The sequence below is a fragment of the Phodopus roborovskii genome, unplaced genomic scaffold (genome assembly GCF_943737965.1).
Source record: "Phodopus roborovskii unplaced genomic scaffold, PHOROB, whole genome shotgun sequence".
NCBI classification, from domain to species: domain Eukaryota; kingdom Metazoa; phylum Chordata; class Mammalia; order Rodentia; family Cricetidae; genus Phodopus; species Phodopus roborovskii.
The window spans coordinates 1048489-1069864 of NW_026126441.1; the positions used below are offsets into that span (position 1 = coordinate 1048489).

The following is a 21376-nucleotide window of genomic DNA, read 5'->3' on the forward strand; positions in this document are numbered from 1 at the left end:
AAGACTGAGAAAATGTATCACCAGAAAATATGTTCTAAAATTCCTTAAGGTTCCCTTCAGGTTGATATAAAGAAAACTAAGGGAGTAACTCAGATCTACATGAAATAGAGAACTAGTAAAAGAGTAATTACACAGATAAAAGTAAAAGTATATACAAATATTTGTATTTTATTTTACCACATATGACAGCTCACAACATCTGCAACTCTAGTCCCAGGAGAACCAACACTCTCTTCACTCTCTTGGACACTACATACACGGTGCAAAACATACATGAAGTTAAAACACTCATACACATAAAATTAAATGTAAAAAAAAAATCGAAAAAAAGATTCCTGCATAAGTCAGTATTTACATTACAAAAATAATATGTTCAAAAGGGCATGTGTTTGTGCACACACACACATGGATCCACACATGCAAAAACAGACATGCACACAGTGAAAATGAAATAATAAAAATTGAGATGAATAAATGTAAAAGATGATAAGAACCTTTGTGCTCTGCATGGAGATAATGGAAAGGTACTCACAGGGCAGTATCTCAGCCATGAGCCTATTTTGTGAAAAATTTTTTTTTGTTGGGAAAGGGAGAGACCCTGAACTAAGAATGCCACTGAAGAGGTTCTTTGCTGGAAAATAACTGCTTAAGATGTGTTTTTCTGAGTTCAATTCAAGGCACCCAGAACACTACAGCTATGGCATAGTGTGGCTAGACTACTTATCAAATGGAAAGCAAAATCCCAGCACTAAAGAAAATAACACAAGTTTGGGGGAAAAAATGCCTAGTAGCAGAGACCCTGGCCCGAGCCCCGAAGTGAAATCAAAGGTTAACTGCAGAACAAGACAGGCCCACTAGGTCTCTGCGAAAGAGCCTAAAAAGGAAGGGGACAAGCCAGAGGCTCAGTGGGTGCTGGCTGCCAAAACTAACAACCTGAATTCAATACCTGGGGTCCTTGTGGTGGAAGGAGGATCAACCTCCCTGCAAATTGTCCTCTTGCCTCTCCACATGTGCCATGCCATTTGTACCCACACACATACAAAAAAAATAAATAAAATGTAATTGGATATTATTAATTTCAGAGGTAGATGGCAGAAAAAAGTTAGTGACATTACCTGGGCCTAAGGCAAAATAGCCTTGTAACAGAGGCAGAGGATACTGTTTTTACAGTGAATGGGGAGGAAGCCAACAAGTTGGGCAAAATTACAAGACTGGTAGAGTATGGCATGGGAAGCCCTGAGTCTCTGGAGGATCCCCCATCTCTATAGCTAGTGCGTCTGTGGTTATCCACTGTGCGCAATTGACAGGTTCCCTTAAATAGGCTACTATAAGCAGGATCACCCAAAGAAACTATTGAGTGGTTTTCAAGAGGGGTCTGGTGGAGGGATGAGGCCAAAAAGTCAGGAAGATTCCAGGCCAGAGGAACTGTGAATGCCAGGGACACTAACAGGAGCACGGAGCTGTGGGCCAGGGACACTGCAGGAGTAGCATCTTACCTAACCTCCCCCAAGGAGAGGGTCAGTTTCTACCCTGCTTCATGAGAGCCCACCAAGCAGAGCACTTGCTACAAGCCCTGCCGCTTCACCAGCAATCTTCTCCATATGACTAAAAAAGACCAGAAGTGCCTGCCACAGACAGGGGCAAAACAAGGACAGGAAGGCCCTTTAGGCCTAAGAAGTCAATCACATCTTATTGTATGTGTCACTAATGTCACAACCTTATTATTCTTTGTGCCAGAAATTTCTTTCAGAAATTCTCTGGTTACCCTTCCCCTGATTGCCAATCCAACCTGCACTGGGGCCTAAACTGGCGGGGGGGTCACACTAGGAAAAAGGCCTGAAGAGATTAGTGAATCCCTGCCCTCCATCTCCAGCCCCAGTCACCTCAAGAACAAACCAGTCCCTGAGTCTATGACATTATTTTCTAGTAAGCTCTCTAAGTCTTGGTCACATATACCAAAATTAATTAAGAAGCTAACTATAACAGTCTTTCTTAGGAGGCTCTGGGGTGGGTGCGTCAGTAGCCAATGACAACTAATGAGCTCGATCACACAATAACACTTTATTGTAGGCTTTCTGTCCATTATCAACATGCTGTAGAGAACATAGACAAGTATCTCAGAATACAAGCCTCAGGAAGCTAAATAATTTGTTCAAAATCAAAACTCAGAAAACTGGTCTGAGACATTTGGTCTACTGTCACACTGCCACTGGTGGGCATATGTCATAGCAATACCAGTTTTTCCCATTTTTAGAGCCAAGGAAGAACCAGAAAACTGGTATTCCAGATCTTCTTTCTTCACTTTAGTTTCCCTCATTGTGAAGTGTCTTTTGCTGGCAGAAATAGGCTCTAGCAACAAAAAAAAGACTTGGAATTTGGTTAACTCTTGGGAAGCTCAGAGCAAAACAAATAGACTGTTAGTGTACTACCTATTTAGTGTGTGTTCTTTCCTTTGCACTAATGCTGAAGGACTAGTAATGACAGAGATCATAACAGCAAGTGTTTAACCAAGGTATAGTGACTCTACTATATCGATCCAAGGGCCAAGACCAAGATCACCAAGAAGCCTTTCAGAGGGCAATACCCAATATGTATGCCATATGTGAACAGAATTCAAAATGGCCTTCAACATAACCAAAACAGATGGTTCCATAGACAAGAAGATTCACATGATATGGCCTCACTGGGAAAAACTCAGCTGGTAAATACCTGGATACTGTACTGTAATTAATGAAACTATAGCCCCATTGATTTTCTCGGCATGTTTGTTGATAAGTTTAATAGCACAGATCCTGAAAAATGGCATCAGAAATGCTTTAGCTTGCCTTGAATAAAGAAGTGATTGTTGAGCTGGGCAGTAGTGGTGCATATCTTTAGTCTCAGCACTTGGGAGGCAGAGGCAGGTGGCTCTCTGTGAGTTTGAGGCCAACCTGGTCTACAGAGTGAATTTCAGGTCAGCCAGGGATACAGAGAGAAACCTGCCTCGAAACCAACCAAACCAAAAAAAAAAAAAAAAAAAAAAAAAAAAAAAAAAATCATAACTAAGACCTCGGGCTCAGAATAATAAAAATAACATATTCTCTTGCATACAGATCCCTAGCTTCTAACTTTCTTCGTCTTATATTTATGGGGTGTAAGGGTGAGTGTAGAAGATCAGGAAACTAAAAGGGGCCAATGAAGGAAAAAAGAACTTTAGCAAAGAACAGTAGAAAGGTAACAGAACATGTAATATGAAAGTGGAAAAGGATATATGGAACAAAAGGGCGGGAGTACAAGGGAGAACGACAAGGAGGAAAGGGGGTTGGGGTGAAAAACAACTAAAACCAAGTATTATGAAAAGCCTAAGAAAACTAATTGTGTGCTAGGAGGTAAAAACACACAGAAGTGGGAGTGCACCCCTGTGATCTCAGCACTCAGGAGGCAGAGGCAGGCAGATCACTGTGAGTTTGAGACCAGCCTGATCTACAAAATAAGTTCCAGGGTCACCGTCACAAAATACAATATATACATATATATATTTACATACATACATACATACATATATATATATATATAACACACACATAAATATATATGTAGCAAACTATATACCAGTTATTTTTCTAAATACATATATTTATTTTACCTAAACCCTGAGGTAACAGGCCTGGTGCAGTGAAACACACCCCTTTAGCTCCCAGCCATTCCAGAAAACAGAGGTAAGACAGACCTCATTGAGTTTAAAACCGGTTTGGTCTACAAAGTGAGTTCCAGGGACAATTAGGGACTTTACAAGAGACTCTGTCTCTCAGCACTTGGTTGGGAAGAGTAGGTGGATCTCTGAGTTTGAGACCAGCCTGGTCTACCTAGTGAATTCCCAGGATAGTTAGGGCTATGGAGAGACCCTGTCTCAAAACAAAAATAAAACAAACAAATAAATAAATAAAAAGAGAACAAATAAAACCCCTGAGGTATTAGTTGTTTGACTGAGATTTCCATAGACAGGAAATGAAAACTCGAGTTTGGATGGCCTTAGTTCCAACGTTAAAATGTGTGCCCAAAGCATGCCTTAGCTCTGACTCTGACAATCGAGATGAGGGCAGCACTGAGATTTCACTGCTTAAGATACGTTGTCTAATAGAGGTAACATTTTGGCCCTAAGCTCCAGGAGAAGGCTCTAGGATCCCATGGGGGGTCCGGAGTTCTGTGTTCTATGATGTGTGGTGACCTCAGAAACTGCCCTAAGCTAGAAAATGGAATGGCTGCTAGAAGAGACCTGCTTGGGGCCAGGAGATATTGGGCTTCTCCCAAGGTCAGCTAGCAACATGTTCTGACCTGCCAGACATTTGCAAAGCCAACTGGCTGTCTGCCTCCCAAAGTCCCAAGGGAATCTGGTGATATTATTCTTGTTCCTTGGTTTGTGAATGCAAAGATGGTTAATAAATTGGGAAGATAGCTCATATTTGGCTCTGGTTGCTCAGGAGACATGATGATACAAGACAAGGTAGGTGACCAATGACTTGGATGTGGATCCAGACAACTAATGAAATGACATGTGGGTCAAATGAAGGACCATTGTTATTTATGAATGTGGTCCCTGATAAGTGTTCTGACTGGGGAGTACACTGGCTGGGTGAGTGCTTTCAGTGACATGATTTGAAATAGGTGACTAATCACTGACCCTAGGGTACGACCAGGAAATGGTGATCTCTAAATAAGAACTTGGGTTTTGACATAAACAATGCCCATGAAAGGCAAGGTTAGTGACCCTCATGGAAGCTGTGGGGCAAGGTGAACCTGCAATGTAGAACAAAACTAATAGATGTATGACACATCACACATCTCTAAGAAACCATCATACCTAATAGTATTATGCTTATTCCCTAGGGACTACAACTTCTGCACCATTTTGCCTTCCCTTGATTCTCTGTGCAAATAAAAGTCTTTAGGAAGAGAATATTGGGAAGAGAAGGAAGAAGAATCGTATCTCTGGAAGCCCACTAAAACCATATTCTCACTTTTAAAGATACTTCCCACTGGAAATCAATTCGCACCTGAGACCCACCCAGCCATCCCACCAATAGTTCTGGGGGCCCTCCCAAGACCTCTGAGGATACAAGAACAAATCTTCCCACAACCTCAAGCCCTTCCAGATCCTTCCCTACCTTCCAGATCCTGAGCCAACCTGCAGTAGGGAACAAGATAACCAGGAGTTCCCCTGCAATGAAAAAATGGAATCTCTTCTGGGGTCTTCCATCCTTGCCTGGTAAAGTCACCAGAGATTCTTTCCCTGACTCAGAGGCCCTTCTCCACTAAAGTTGTCTATTTGTCCGCTGTCTTCTTCCAACAAAGGTTCCACTTCCTGCCTGTGTACAACTTGTTGCTTCCCTATTATCGCACCAACCTACTATCTACTCCCTAAAAAATATACCTATGAAAATCTAAGAGAAGAATTTGTACCTGGTTCTCAACTAGTTCTGTCTCACCTTCCCTCTTGTCCCCACATTAGTGCCCTCCCAATCTTAAGTAGCACAGCATAGTTGTAAAGGGGAATCATATCTGACACCGACACACACACACAGTGCTTTACACAGCAGAAAAGGGTTCCTTGTGTCTCTAGGAATCAAGCCCTACACTCACAGCCTGAGCTCCAAAAATCAGACCTTCCACATTCTTGTGTATTCATCCCCAGAGACCTGGAGGAGGCATGTGGGGACCCCAATACTCAATAACCTAATCAGACTCACCTTCTGCCCTCTCTACTGTATACTTTAATCCCTCGCGAAAGTCCCTAACTAGGTCTGAGGGGTCTACAGACAACCATGAAACAACACGAGCTTCCAAAGCCTCTGAATCTCTGTCTGGCCTATAAAAGCCCCACCCAACTTTGACAGAATATGAAAATAATACCCATGAGAGAACTGTCTGGATTGAAGCTCTCTAAGGAAACCCTGAGGTGCAAAATAGAACCCTCAGATCTATGCCCCCCAATCTCGAGATACATAATTCTAGTTATGACAGACCTCAAGAAACTGACCCTCAGAACTCCCCCCTGAATGCATGAAATTCAGTGGAGAATCACCTGGCATAAAGATAACCCTAAATGCTGCCAGTCCCCCAATGCCAGCCCCTCCCTGTCAACCACCAGGTTCTCTGTCAAGAGTAAAAAATGTTAGCCCCAAAAAGGAGGGACTTTCTGCACTGAGGACTTCTGAAAACATGGGACATAGAAGAAACCAGCCTATTTCTAAGTCTCCAGTGTCAGCCCCCTGCCCTCTTCTAGACCTCCCTGTCAGAACACCAGAGAACCCTAAGGGACCTGTCTGGACCACGGGTGCCACCCAGAGCACCAGCCTTGGACTTGCAACATGTGGTTCTATGAAATTGTTCCTGCATGTGTCCCATTGGGATCTGAGACTCCATTGAGGTAAACCTAGCACAGAAAATCTTCGTGTCTATACCAGACCTAGTTTCAGACCTAGGATGCCCTCTGTCTGTCACCTTGAACTTTCAATGTTGGGCCCCCAAAGGTCTTTTAGAGTCTAAAGCTTATGGAGACCAAGAGGGGCAGAGAAAGAAGCTATGGGTGTGTGATTTCCCCATGTCCCTGACCCTTGTACCACCTATGTGCACACCCAGAAGACACACAGAATCAATACTGTGGATGACTTCCCTAGATCAGAAGCTACATGGAAGGATACTGAGCATACAAGAAAATGTTTGTCTTTGAGTCTCCATTTCTGAACCTCAACTCCCATCCCCAGCTCTTGCACAGCCACCCCTCAAGTTAGCCCTTGGAGAACCCATTTTACATCTAAGTTTGGTGTGAGAACATTCAAAGAAAAAAATAACAGCAAGCCTCTGAGCGTGCGTGCAAAACTGTCCCAACATCTATTGGAATGAGCTCCTCGAGGTCTCTCTAACCCAGCTGGAGGGTTATGGCTCAAATAAAAATTATTTGTGTTTTTGTATCCTCAGTTTGGGAATCCAGCTCACCTCAAACTCTATTTCAGAAGTCTCACATAAGTGAGCCTAATGGAAACTTGATGCAATATGGAAGCCCATAGAGTCAGCGATCAGAGCAGAGAAAGGACTCTGGGCCATATTACCAACCTACAGCCTTTCTCTCTGCTCCACATCACAGAGCCACACCCCTGACAGTGAAGATTTATAATAATGAGAAATGTACAAAAAACAAGAGGCCTCCCAGACCCCCGGTCCTCTGGTAATAAATCCCTCTGCAACTACCATGCTGTACTCCCATTTCCCTGACTAAAAAACCCTAGGTCTGAACCCCAACCAGTGTGGTCTACAGAAAAGGAGAAGAGATGCTCTCAGAAGTGATAGGAGCAAGGCTCCCATCTTCCCAGGGGTGGAACTTGTCTCAGGGGTGTGTGACCACCCTGTAGGCCATGCCTGACAATGGAGTAGAGAAAATTAAAGATCAGACTAAAGAGGCAAAAAATGACCCCACCTCAAATCCCGGGCCCACAACACTCGCACATGCCGACCCCCAATACTTAACTCCCCAACTGCCTCAGTCTTGGAACTCTCTTATTTCCACATCAGACTCATCTTCTCAGCCCCCACTCACTTTCTGCAAGTGGTGATCCCTCAAAAGTTCAAGGACACAGAACCTCAGTTGTCCCAGACCCCTCACCACCCTACACACCCTTCTAATAAAAATAAGAACAAAGTCTCAAAAAACAAGGGGATTAAAGGGAAGGTATTAGTCAAGACACTATCCCCAGGGAATGTTCACATTACCAAAGATAGCCAAAACTGCTTAGGAATGGAAAAGCCCACCAAATACAGGGCTCTGGTCCTGTAAGAGGGCATTCGAGACAAGACAGCGCCTGCCAATAAAAAGAAAAGAGTCCCAAGAAAATCAAAATGAAAATGTAGAGGGACCCAAAGACTGGGATCATCCCCACTGCCACAGGGAAAAATAGCCCAGTAGACAAGTAGACCAACAGAGATCCCTATACACAGATTTCCTAAAGTCTCAGGATAGAGCTCAGCGTTATCCTACATGTTGCCTTTCAGCAGTTTCTCTCAAATGCTGTGGTCCCCAGGATCCCAACAAAGGGCAAGGCTGGGTAGCTGGTGATACACAAGCCTCACTATTGTAAGCACTGTGCTTGGGCCCCAAGGAGAAGCAGCTCCCCATCCTCCCACACTCCCAGCGTCCCCAACAGAAAGGGTTTCAAGGTTGTTATTAAATTTCAGGTGTCCGTGGGCGCCTGCCAACTAAACCCAGTCAGAAAAGTATGATAGTACTGGCACCCAGTATCTCACAACCCTAGACAAACCAGGTGTGGGTACAGAAATAAAGACAAATTTTCTAATCCTAATAAGAGTAGTTCTTAGACAAATCCTATTTGCGTCTTCTTTTAATGTATAGGTTACTAAAGATACCAGTTCCCCTATTCTTCTAGAATATATCCTGTGAATTAGGTTCTAAACAGGGGTTCTCAAACCCAGGGGTTTGAGGCAACCCTTTGTGCAGGCATTGCCTAAGACTATCGGAAAATTGTTCTAATGATAATGTAATTATGGAAATCATGATAAAAAGCTGCAGGGTCAGAGGAACACATCCTGGTGCTGTTTTCTGAGAGACAAACACTTTGTACACCATTCACCTAAGTACCAATACACCCATTTCACTAAGTACCAATGATATAAAAACAACTTGTTGTTTATATTTCACACATAAAGATCCTTCTCTTCATTTTACTTGACCTATATAGTGTGTTGTTGTTTTGAGACAGGGTCTTGTATAGCCTGGACTAGTCTTAATTTATTATCCTCCTCCCTCAACACCCCAAGTTCCAAAGAACTCCAAGGTGTATGCCATAAGAGTTTAGCTTACCACCAATATTTCTAATCATTTTCTTCTCATTTACATCTCAACTCTGCTCTTTTCTCTCAACCCTGCTCTTCTCGCTATGGAGTAAACTAGTTGCCCCAAGGTCACAAAACATTTTGAGAGATGTGGAGATTTGTAATTGTTTTCTTTACTAGAGACTAAATCTAGAGATTGCGCAATTGTCTAATAAAGTGCCCTACCTCTTAACTAAATCCCCCAACCCCATTTTCTTGGTTAGTAATTGCTGACTATATAGCTTTTACCCATTTTCCAGAAGCTTACTCTTAGTGTGGTATGGTACTAGCTGAATGGATACAATAATTCAGACAAAATACATTTTAAAAGTCCAACACATCTCACAAAATAAATTGAGGGACAAGCAGAGATGCAACTCTTTCCTGCCTTGTCTTTTCCTAGCTTCTGAGGAATAGTTATGAACCTTAGCTAACTCCCCTTTCTACACTTAAAAAGCCATCAAGAATAAGACAGGTCTCTCACATTATGTCTTCAAGCCCCTCTCTTGTTTCTCTCTTCCTTTGTGGGGGAGAGGGCAGGATTGAACCCAGACTTGGGGTCTTGAACATTCAAAGTAGCTTTTACCTGCCTAATATGTCCCCTGGCCAAATAGCACCCACTTTTAAGGATCACTTGTAACTATGTGAACCACCACCTGAACAATCCCCCTAGACATTGCCTAGTTTACCAAATCAGGGCTTTAGCACTCTTAAGTTATAAGGCCCAGACTTAGCATTTGTCTTAAGAAATTATTGAAAGGGAACCAGACATGGTGGCACACCTTCCAACCTCAGCATGCAGGGGAACAGACAGACAGATCTTTATAAATCCCCAGGCAATAAGGGCCACACCAGGAGAGCCTGTCTTGAAACAAAACAATAAAAAAAAAAAAATCTGATGATGAATGATGACTTTACTCCCTCTTTCATCCTTAATTCTGCTTTGTATGTACAATAACACATCCACAGGTTACATAGATTAGGATGTAGACACACTTGCTATAGTACCAGTAGATTTGGTATACAAAATTTAGCTAAGTAATCCAAGAGGCAGTGGCAAACAGAACTATGAGACCCAGACCAGCTAAAGCTATATAGTGAGACCCACAATGCTCAAAATAGAACATAGACATCTTAGAAAGCACATCATCTACATATAAAATGTATTAAGTCAATCAAATTCCCTTAATGAAATAATAGTACCAAATTAACTAAAAAACATTAAGAGGAAAAAAAGGGGTACTAACTCAATTTCTCATGATAACTGCAAACATTTTCCCTTCCAGTTTTGTTTTTACAATGACTCTTAATATATCAAAGTCTTCCACATCTTATGTAGTTTTAAGACTATTTTTTTTTTCAAGACAAGGGTTTCTCTGTATTGCTGCGCTGCTTGTCCTGGAACCCAGCTCTGTAGACCAGGCTGGCCTTGAACTCCTAGAATGCCTGCCTCTGTCTCCTGAGTGCTGGGTACCACCAGTGCCAGGTCAACATTCTCCTTTTTTTTTTTTTTTTTTTTTTGAGTGGACTCGTGTGAACGGGCTATTTCAAACTTTGTGCTAGGGTTACAAGCATGTGCCACTCGATACCTTTATGACCTTGTTTTTCTAAGTAATTTTCCAGGAACATTTATAGTTTGTATATTTGGGGTTGGTAAACAAACATTTGAGCATGAATTTAGTAAAGTCTAATCCTAAATATTGCTTAATTTCCTGTCCCATACTCTAGGGTCCACTCACTAAATAGACCATAGAGCAAAATATGGGAACATTTTCAGCATTTCTAAACCTGATCCATAGGACCCCTCATTTATGAAAAACTTACTTTTCCTTTAACTTTTTTCCCCCCATAAGGTCTCCCCTTCCTGAACCTGTATATGTTCCTAGACTCAAAATTATAGACAGGTGACCTTATACTAAGAAAATGACTGCCTCTACCTCCCCCAAATGCTACAGGGATTAAAAGGGAAGTACCACCACCCCAGTGAGGCCTTGACTTGTGTCCACGCCTCTGCCCTCCCCCTTTAGAAAATCCCTATGACATGCCGCCACCACAGCCAGCTAAACCCATCATTCTTAATTCTTCCCTATACTCGTCTGCTTTAATCCCATCATTGAGCTAACACCCTATAAATCTGTTTCAAATCATCTCCACTATCACTTTCCTTAGTCAGTCATTTCTCACAAGACCGTTTGCCCTAAATCACTTTCCAATATATTTTTCACTGCTATAGTTCTCTAGAAAGTCAACACAATTTCAAGTGTATGTCATAAAAATTGAGTAAAAGAGATAATGCTAGCTAGTTTTACACTGGGACCACAGACCAACCCCAAATTATAAGGAAAAGCAAGTCTCCCTCCACAGCAAAATGTCTTCTGTCTTTTAGAGACAAAGGGAATGGAACCTAAGTCTCACTATGTGGGAAGGCCGCAGGCCCCTAATCCCTCACCTCCGTTTTTAGGGAGTGGGGGAAAGGGGGAAAAACCCACCAAGCAATATGTATGCGCATGAGTGGACCACAACTGTAATCCCAGCAGCTGAGGATATGGAGATATGAGGGAAACAGAGGATGACTCCCCAAGTCTGAGACCAGCCTGGGCTCTATAGTGAGTTCCAGCCAACCTCAACCTGAAATAACAACCTAGTCAGAAAACAAAACAAACAAAATGAGTGGTAGGGGCCTGTGCTAGTTTCCCAACCTCTGTTTTCAAAGTTCAAGACCAACCTGGTCTAGTGAAATGGGTTCCAGACCCCCGCAAGAAACCCCTGTCTAAGGAAAAAAAAAAAAAAAAAAAAAAAAAATTTGACCAAGGACATATAGATGTAATTTGTTATACTGGCCCTGGTCAAAATAGTTGTAAATGATGATGTTTTGACCTACTGGAAAGTTTGAATATGATATGTCTAAGTCTGAATATGGTATGACTATCGGACGTTCTTGACATCCCCAAGCTAAGAAATTACTAAAAAAAAGACCTTATTAACACATAATAATTTTGTGAAATTAACTTTTTTACTAAGCCCCAGACTACTGAGCTATATGGTTCCAGCGAAGTAAATCCCATTACTATGAACCTAATGACTAATTAATCCCTAGGCCCACAGTTCAAAACAACTCCTGCAAACTTATCTTCCCGACCTATACCTCAACACCCTGAACCATACTTAAAATGCATACAAATACATAAATGTAAAAAAAATTATAAAAGTAGTAAGAGTAGGCATGCTGGTACACACCTGTAATCTCAACATCAGGAGTACTTAGGTAAGACATCAGTTTGAATTCAAGGCTAGATGGAACCTGCAACAAAACCTTGTCTTTAAGTAATATATGAGTATATGCTGTAGGAAGCCCTTATCGTTTGTACGAAGTAGAAAGTGTAATATTCCTGGTGTCAACCCATCAAAGTTAACTTCTGATATGGAAGAAACTTTTATTTATAAGGTTTGCAAAGAAATAGGGACCTGAAATATCTGTTACTTTGCCTGTAATTTTAAATGTGCTAACACATTCTCTCTCACAGCCTGTACAAGTATGGGTCTCATATTTACATTCTGATCTACTAGATTTTTATATATCTGTGGGAAGTCAAGAGGATGAAGTTTTCATTTGGCTATATAATCTTGATTTATGAAATATATACTGGGTACCTTGTATTTCTCGAAAAGGCCCCAGAAAGGAAAGAAACTCTTCTCACTCAGGGATCAGTGGGAACAAAAACCCTGGCTGTTAAGGCTAAATAATAGACCTAAATTTTCACTACCATAACCCCTTTTCCCTCTATTTACTCTTTTCAGATATTATGAGCACTTTCTTGCCACACCCTCTCTGAGACATAATAGGACAAAGGTGCCCTGAAAAGTGCATGCCTGAAATGTTCTTTATTGCCAGAGATAGCTAATTGTCACAATGTGTGTTATATAACCTGGAAACTTTGTGAGATCAGGAGATCTTTTGAAATAGAGACATGAGAAAATATGTGTGTAGACTGATCCATTTCCTTACTCAGATCCCCTTTAACCAGCCACCCTCTACACTTTTCTGTTTAGTGTCTTGCCCTGAAGACCCTGAAGGGAATGAGGCTGACACTCAGAAAGGTCCCCTGATAACACACCTTTGATGCTGAACTCCCCAGGGCAGAGACAGACAGATCTCTAAGTTTTGAGACAATCACAAGAAACTATTATTAGGATTTCAGGACAGCCAGTGGTGAATAGTGAGACCCTGTTTCCCACCACCTGTACCAAAAGAAAAAAAAAAATTAAAAGTAGTATCTCAAAAAAAAAAAAAGAAATGTAAATGCCACAATAATAGACTAAAAAGTAGCCTGTACCCTATAATCTCCCAATATAGAGGTGGTCAGGGAGGACCAAAAGTTCCAAGATCAATACAGACAATGAAAGCAGGATATTGCATCAATAAACTAATTACCACAAGGAAATTAACATAATTTCATGTGAGACTATGATATGGCTGTAGTGTGAGACACTTACTTAGCATACATAATTCTCAGCATTGTAAAGAAAAGTACTCTATGAAGGAGACAGACATTTACCTACCCTAAGAGACATGAAAAGATGATTTCTGGCCACTGCAAATAAGTTTTGCCTACGTGTAATTGAGTACAGACCTGTAATCATGCCGGACAGTCAAGACAAGAGGATCGCCCTTAAATTGAGAGAGTCAGCCTCAGTTAAGACCTTGCCTCAGAATAACTTTTGCTTTTATTTTAAAATTTTTATAATGCTCCTACTTTTGGGGGTTTCTCTATTATAACAGCCATAGACTTGTAGACCAGGCTGACACCAAACTCATGAAGTCCCCTGCCTCCTGTGCATTGGGACTAGAGACATGTTAACTCCCAAACCTGACTAACACAACACTTCTCGTAGCCCCTATTTAAAAAGTAAATTATGAAAGCTGGCCATTGTGGTGCCACATCTCTAAAAATAACACTTGATCTTATTTATTTTATTTTGAATGAGATTTCTCTGTGGCCCTTGTAGACAGACCCAGGACCTTGAACTCACTGAGATCATGCTGCCTCTGCTTTAAGACTTTTTAATAAGGTGTGTGCCACCACTGCCAGCACTTGAAAAGGATAACAAAAGGAAAAACCAAAGTTGAAGATAACTTGGTCTCAACAGACAACTCAAGCCCCAAACCCTAAGAATAATTTAAATTATGTAGGCACAACAATATGTATAAGTTAGATGATTGGGTTTCTTAAGAGTAAAGGGTTAAATATGATGGTGTACTCTCCCTTTAATCCCAGCCTAAGAGGGTTAGAGGCAGACAGATCTCTGAAGTTAAGACCAATGTGATCTACAAAAGTTCCAGGCCAGTCAGGACCACAATGTAAGACCCTGTCTCAAATAAAAAGGTGGAAAGGGAGAGGGACTGGTGAAGTAACTTTCAGTGGATAAGGTGTTTGTCCCCAGAACCTACAACCAGTTTGTTCTGGATTCCATGGATGAGAAATTGACTCCTGAAATTTGTGTGACCTCACCCATGGACTTGTCACTCTCTCTCTGGGGGCCAGAAAGATGACCCAGTGGTGATAGAACTGCCTACTCTCCCAGGACCTGTGTTTCTCAGCACCCATCTAGTGTCTTAACTTTCTTCGGTTCCCAGTTTTTTTAGGGGATAACGACACTCCTTTCTGGCCTCTAGGGACACAAGCACACATGGGTTCCAAATAAAACACATGAAAGAACCTTAATACATAATTTCAAAATAAATTTACAATGCAAAAATAAAAAATAAGGGAAGGGAGTGAATTGGCTTCTTTTGTAGAATTTTTAGGGATCAAACCAAGACCATACATAAATGAGCAATTTTACACCCCAAGCTCAAAAAGTAAATTAATATTAAATATGGCAATAGTATTTCAAAACCCTCTTAATTTCTCACTTTTGCATAAAAATGCCTTTAAGGAGGATATGAAAAGTGTTTTATAGGTGATTCCCTAACCAGTACTAAATTAACTCAGGGTACCTCTCTTTGCCTTGCCCTGCTCAAGCACACCCTATGCAGTCCATCACTCAGTGTTATCCTCTACCCTCATACGACTCAGGAATTCTTATTTTTGGTACTTGGTTTCCCCCTTGTTCTCAGTCCTGTAGATGCCCTGTTGATGACCTGTTTCTCCACAGAGTCCAAATTTCAGAGCTTAAGAAGGTTAAGAGCATCCTGCTCTTATGGAAGGGAGCAAATTTCAGTCCCAGGAGCTTCCTGGAGTGGTTCACCAACAACCTGTAACTCTACCTCCTAAATTCAACTCTTCTGGCCCTTGAGAAGCCTAATGCATAGACTACACATGGTTTTGTGAAATAAGCTGTAGCCAACAGTAGAGTGTGTAACTAGGATGCACAAGGTTCCAGGTTCAATTGCTAACCACATCAGTTATTAACTTGGAAGGTATTATAAGCCTTTGATATAAACATTCAAGAAGAGACTGGTCCTCTGAAAGGAACAGTCTAGTTTACCCTAATGAATTTTAAATAGGACTACAGTTTTATTCTGTCTCAAAATTGTGCAATATAAAGCTATGTAAATGTACATGCTTTGAACTTTCTAAAGGCAAATTCTGAGAGTATCTTGGACCCCAAATAGATCTTAGGTTGTTAGTTATACTCTATCTCAGCTTTTTGCTATATTGAGTCTCTATAGTCTATATATAAAGTCTCTTATATGTATTTTATGTTTTAAAACCATAATTACATAATTTCCTCCTTCCCTTTCCTCACTCCAAACCTTTCCATATGCCCTTTCCTGCTTTCAAATGTTGGCCCTCTTTTTCTGTTAGTTACACTGTTTACTCCCAGTTTTATCTAAAACTCATTCTTTAATCATATTCTTCTTAAAAGAAAGTACCCTATAGCTCAGAGAGCATTTTCAAACATTTTAGCAAAGAAAAAACTGATTAAAAAGGTCTCCATCAATGGTAGTATGACAATTAAACCAAATACCAATGCACCTTTCTGTAACTATCTCTCATCCCACTGTCTTGAGGAAATTGATCCATGTCTTTGGCCATACTTTACAGCTTGATGGAATCCCAAGTCTTTCTCCAAGTGAGCGCCTCTCTGGGCCTTAATGAGGTAATGTGTACCAACCTACAAGGATGACTACACTGCACAGTGCAAAACGCAGGTAGTGTAGACCACATAATCAGAATACCCAAATGGCAAGAGGACTAAAAGCTAAGTCATGGGGAACTCACCCAAATCCTCACAAGTATAAAAAGATCTATTTTTGGGGGCTGGAGAAGAGAACGGCTTAGATGATAAGAGCTCTGGCTAAGGTTTCAGGCTCACAGCCATCTGATGCCTTTCTGGTGTGCAGGCATAATAACACCTGTATACATAGTACATAAATCTTACAAAAAATATATACATTATATATATATTATATATATAAATAATACATAATATATATATTATTGAACAAATTCAAGATGTTCAGCTAATCTTAAGCATCTTATGTTCCTTGTAATTTTGTTCAAGTGTACTTGAAATTCAGTTCACCAATTCTGCTTGGTGAACAGATAGCTATTTACCCTGCTATTTATCACCCTCTTAGGGCGGTTATCATGGTACTGACTTCAGAAACAGTAATCCCTAACTATGGCATATTCTTGAATGACCAAAATTATAAAATGTTTGGAGGTTTAGCAGTGGAATAATAATGTTTGGCTGGGATGCACAAACCTCCCAAGATTTTAAGATAGTGTGTCTGTGTGCAAGTAATGAAGAAGTGGGGTGGTGCAAAGAACAGAGTCCTCAGAAGAGTATGAGTTCTTAATGGTTGAGTCATCTCTCACTGCCCACCAACTTTTCCCCACTTTTTCTTTACTTTTTGAGATAAAAATCTATACAACCCTGACTGTCCTAGAATTCACCAATAACCAGGCTGACCTGGTTTTATTGGGATCTACAGGAGTGTAGTAGTTAAGAAATTTTTTAGAAATTTCTGATTTAGAGGCCTTCCTAAGTACAAAATACAGATCAGTAACTAGTTCCCCTGGGAAGTAGGTATCCCGGTGTTATCCTGTCTCTGGTGGTTTTCCCTTATGGTAAGGAGATAAGGAATAAACACATCCCCATCCTTAATTATGGATTAAGGAAAGGGGAAAAAGGATGAAATGGATTATATGGAACAAAACACAACTGAGTTTGAATACTGGAAAGACCCACAAAGTCAGATGAAACAGGAAGTAATCCTACTGTTTCAAGGCAGCAGCTTGATGGGAAGGGAGAAGAAAGAATCCCTGTGAAGCGGTGGTGGCTCCCGAGCCTTATTCCCCAGCTTTTGGGGAGATGGATCTCTCTGAGTTCGAGGCTAGACTCCCTGTCTGCAGAGTGAGTTCCAGGACAGCCAAGCAGAGAACCCTGTCTTGAGGAGGTGAGGAAAAAGAATCCCCCCAAAACTGCCAGTGAATGAAGGAACAGTAAACCCTAGTCTTAAAAAAAAAAAAAAAAAAAAAAAAAAAAAAAAAGTGGGAGAGGTGAAGACTGACACACAACATTGTCCCTCTAACCTATCTGCATGCAACCACTCCACAAAAGCAGGTTGGGTTTTTTTTTTTTTTTTTTTTTTCTTTCTTTTCTTTCACTGCTTTTCTTTTGGCCCCCTGAATATGCTGGCTAGGATGCAAACAGGAAAAAGAAGAGGCACAGTGGTTGGGACTCAGGCTCCATTTGACCCAACATTGATTGTACCCTTGTACAACCATGTCATTTTTTTTTTATTTTTGGGGGGTTTTAGAAACTGCTTACGTTAGTCTTCCAAAGTCCTTTCAAAAAGCCTAAAAATAAAAATCAAACTACTTTCTATATAAACACCCAATAAACAGGCCCCTCATCCCACCCCAGATTGGTTAGGGGTAAGGGAGGGCTTAGGCAATAATGAGAGTACTGAGAACCACTGTGGTGGATGGCGCGGAGATAGTGCTCTTGGTTCACACCCCACAGGTTGCCTGCACCACCCCACACTACAACAGAAATGGTGTAGGCCCAAGGTTTAATTCCTTGCTGTAATTCACTCTTCACCTCCCAAATGAAAATCACTTTTTTTATAGCTTTTGTAATTTTTTGCAACAGAAAACCCCTGTCCAGAGTCCTGACTGGCGCAGAACTGTTCAGACGAGGAATCCCACTGTGTCGTGGGTACACCCCTGGTCCCTCTTGGGCAAGCGCCCCCACCCCCAGGGAACAAGGTCCAGCCAGGCCAGCTTCGCTGCATGCTGGCACATCACTTAGCCATACAGGTCATCGCCATTGTCTTCTGTGTACACACTGCCACCTGTGCTACCTCCACTGCCTGGCTGGGGCCCGCTCCACCTAGTTCCCTGAAGGGAATCTATACAAAGAGAAAAATAAGAAAGGGATATGGATGGGGCCCATAGGAGTTTTCCACAACTGTTGCTCTAGCCTCCTGCGACTCCCACCACTCTCTGTCTAAGTCCCCCAACCCCTGCCAAGACTGTCCATTGCCATAACAACATTACCTAAAGCTACTGAAAACCTCGACTTTGCTAGAGTGTCTGGGCGAACATTTCATACTTCCGAATGTCATTATCACTGACAGAGCGGCAGGGCCGAAAGCGCAGGCTTGCTGCAGTCTAGTCTCCTCGGATTTCAGGCACTGGATCATCCTCTTCTACCCCTATAAAGTTGATAGCCACGGAATCACTTATTCCTAGTTGGGACCCAGCTTGCACTCTGTCCACTCAACTCCCTACCCTCCCCACATTATTGTTGTAGTTTATTGACTTCAAGACCCTCTAAAATTAAGGAAAATACTTTCATTTCTTATTCATTCACCAAACCTCCCAACATTGGAACCACAGTAGAACAGAATTATAAATTTCAGTTTTTTACGGCTCTTATACATATACTTAATTTTCCATTTTAGAGTGCATGGATTCCCTTCTCCACCAGGATGGGAAAAGTCCAGACTCTTTGAAGTTTAAAAATCCTTTTCCCCAGGGTTGGAGCCCATGCCTCAACAGTTAAAAAATTATTTGCTCTTTGGAGGGACAAAGCTCAATTCCAACACCCACATGGCAGTTACAGAGAATCAGACCACCCTCACACCGATATACATACAGACCAAAACCTGTGAATATGTAAAAAAAAAAAAAAAAACCTGTTCTATCATACTTTCATTTCCCTCAAGACATCAAATTTAAACCCCAGGTACATAGCCAACCCAAACTTTTCAACATAGGTTCACTTCCTTTTTTGAGATAAGAAAAGTCTCATGCAGGCTCCTTTACTTCTCATCTTCCTGTATCCACCACTGAGCTGAATAGACATGTACCACACCCAAGCAGCTGTTCAGTATTCATTTTCTTAGACACCCTGCTTAATATCATAGTCAAAGGACTCTCCTAATGCCTTCTACTCTCAAACCCTAGGTCATCAGGATGGTCCCTAGAGATGGCACATTTGAACAGAGTACTGACTCACCATAGCTGATAGATTTGTCTGCCTCTCTCGTTCTTCTAATCTCACTCTCAATAGATTCACGAAGAATAGCCAGTTTACAAACACGTTGGCAAATTTCTGTCAGATCAGCTCCCAGAAAATACATTTTTGTCATCTTAATAGAATTTCCAAATCCCCACATCCCTAAAGGAAATAAAAGAGCTACTTTTGTATTTGTACCCTCCTCCCCATGGTAGACATGAACCTTTGAGCTACTCCTGCCTCTGCCACTCCATTTTTATTTTGTATTTCTTAAATTATACTAATATTCCTAAATCTTTCATATGTTTCCTTTAGAAAACCCACAAATCCTCCAATGGTATCTCACAGGATGAAAAAGTCCCCGTGGCTAACAACTTTGCACCTACCTTGGCAACTGGGGACTTACGCGGGTGTAACTTTCAGGACAGCGACACGGGACTTCTCATCAGGAAGTGGGATATAGATAAGCCAATCAAGTTGCATTAGGTCTTAGGACTAATAAGGGTCAATAATGTCAGACCGGTTGGTAGCTCCCAATGATAAACCACATTCTTTTGTGGACATGCCATCCATTTCTGTCAGGATCCCCGATTGTATTTCGGTCAACAGCTCACCACCATCTCCAATATTACCACCACGAGCCTTGGCAATTGAATCCCAACTCATCGAAGAAGAGTACAGGGGAACAGCTTGCCGTTGCCTGGGAGAGAGAAGAGATCAACTCAAATATTAATATCTCAAACTTTGAAAGAAAACACAGTAATCACCAAGGCCCCCCACTAGCTAGTAATAAATTTAAATAACACGACTCTGTAGAAATAGCCTCTTGTCCTACCTTGCCCCCCAAATGCACAAACAATGTACCCATATAGCTCACCTTGTCAAAAATTTCCCTGACATTGGCCTCAGATTTCCTAACCACATAGTGAGCAGCTCAGGACCCTTAATGGAGATGAAGTTAGCCTAACATTCATTAGCAATGGCTTTGTAGCAAAGATCTTCCCAACCAAGAGGTCCATAGAGAACACCTTTGGAAGAGTCATTCCAAATTTGAAAATTTGTCTGGATACTCTGGATCACTAGAAAAAAGCAAAACGATTTAAGAGACAACCTCAATATTTTTAAATAAAACACGTTATTAATCAAAACATATCATCAACTTAATGGCACTCTACTGGTCTATGATGCTAGTTTTAAAGATAGGCTTCTTACTACCTAAAACTGGGTAACAGGCTTTTGAATTGTAGTCATAATTCTAAGTAAATTTTCAGAGTCTGAGACCTAAAGATGGAAAGTACTACATATTGAAGACAATGACCCACCACCCTAAGAAATAAACTGCCACACAGACCAGCTCCTGAAGCTCCCGTTTGACATCTTCCAAGCCTCCAATGTCCTCCCAGGTTACTAGCAAGCACCTCTACCACAGTTTCCCAGTGCTGATGAGTTGCTTGACTCAGGAGGGGTACTAAAGGGTGTTTGAAAAGGAATAATGAATTGAGTGGATGGATGCACATATAAAATAACTATTTGTGTTTTAATTTGTGAATATGGTCCGACTTGCCAATCATCCCTTAGTAACGCCAAAGAGTGCCCATGACCTCAACATCAATGGTCTCATCCTCAAGATCAATAAGGTCCATTTTTTTCCGGATGGCCTGAAGAGCAGCCTCTAGACACAGGGCTGCCAAATCAACACCTACATGGCCATGAGTCTCATTGGCTACCTGCAAAGAAAGAAAGATCTGACTATCTCAAGACCCCACTTCCCTTAATATGTCAGAAACAAATCCTACTGCATCCCAGGGAATTTATCTCTGATTCCCTCTATTTCCATGAGAATATACCACAATACACCTTTTGCCTGACAAAGGTGTTAAATAACTCAAACCTAAGTTGGGGCTGTTTATAAGGCCTGTTCCAACAATGTATGAATTGCCCAAACACAGCAAAACAACTAAAAACATATTTTCTGCTAAAATCAAAATAAGCTCCCATGCAGCTCTAAAACAAAGGAAAGTTAGATTTAACGCTGTAT

At 41.3% G+C, this 21376-nt stretch overlaps 1 pseudogene; it reads right to left on the reverse strand.

The window, feature by feature from the left end:
- Positions 1-18036: 18036 nt before the first annotated feature.
- LOC127224523 (transitional endoplasmic reticulum ATPase-like) lies at positions 18037-21065 on the reverse strand (annotated as a pseudogene).
- Positions 21066-21376: the final 311 nt, after the last annotated feature.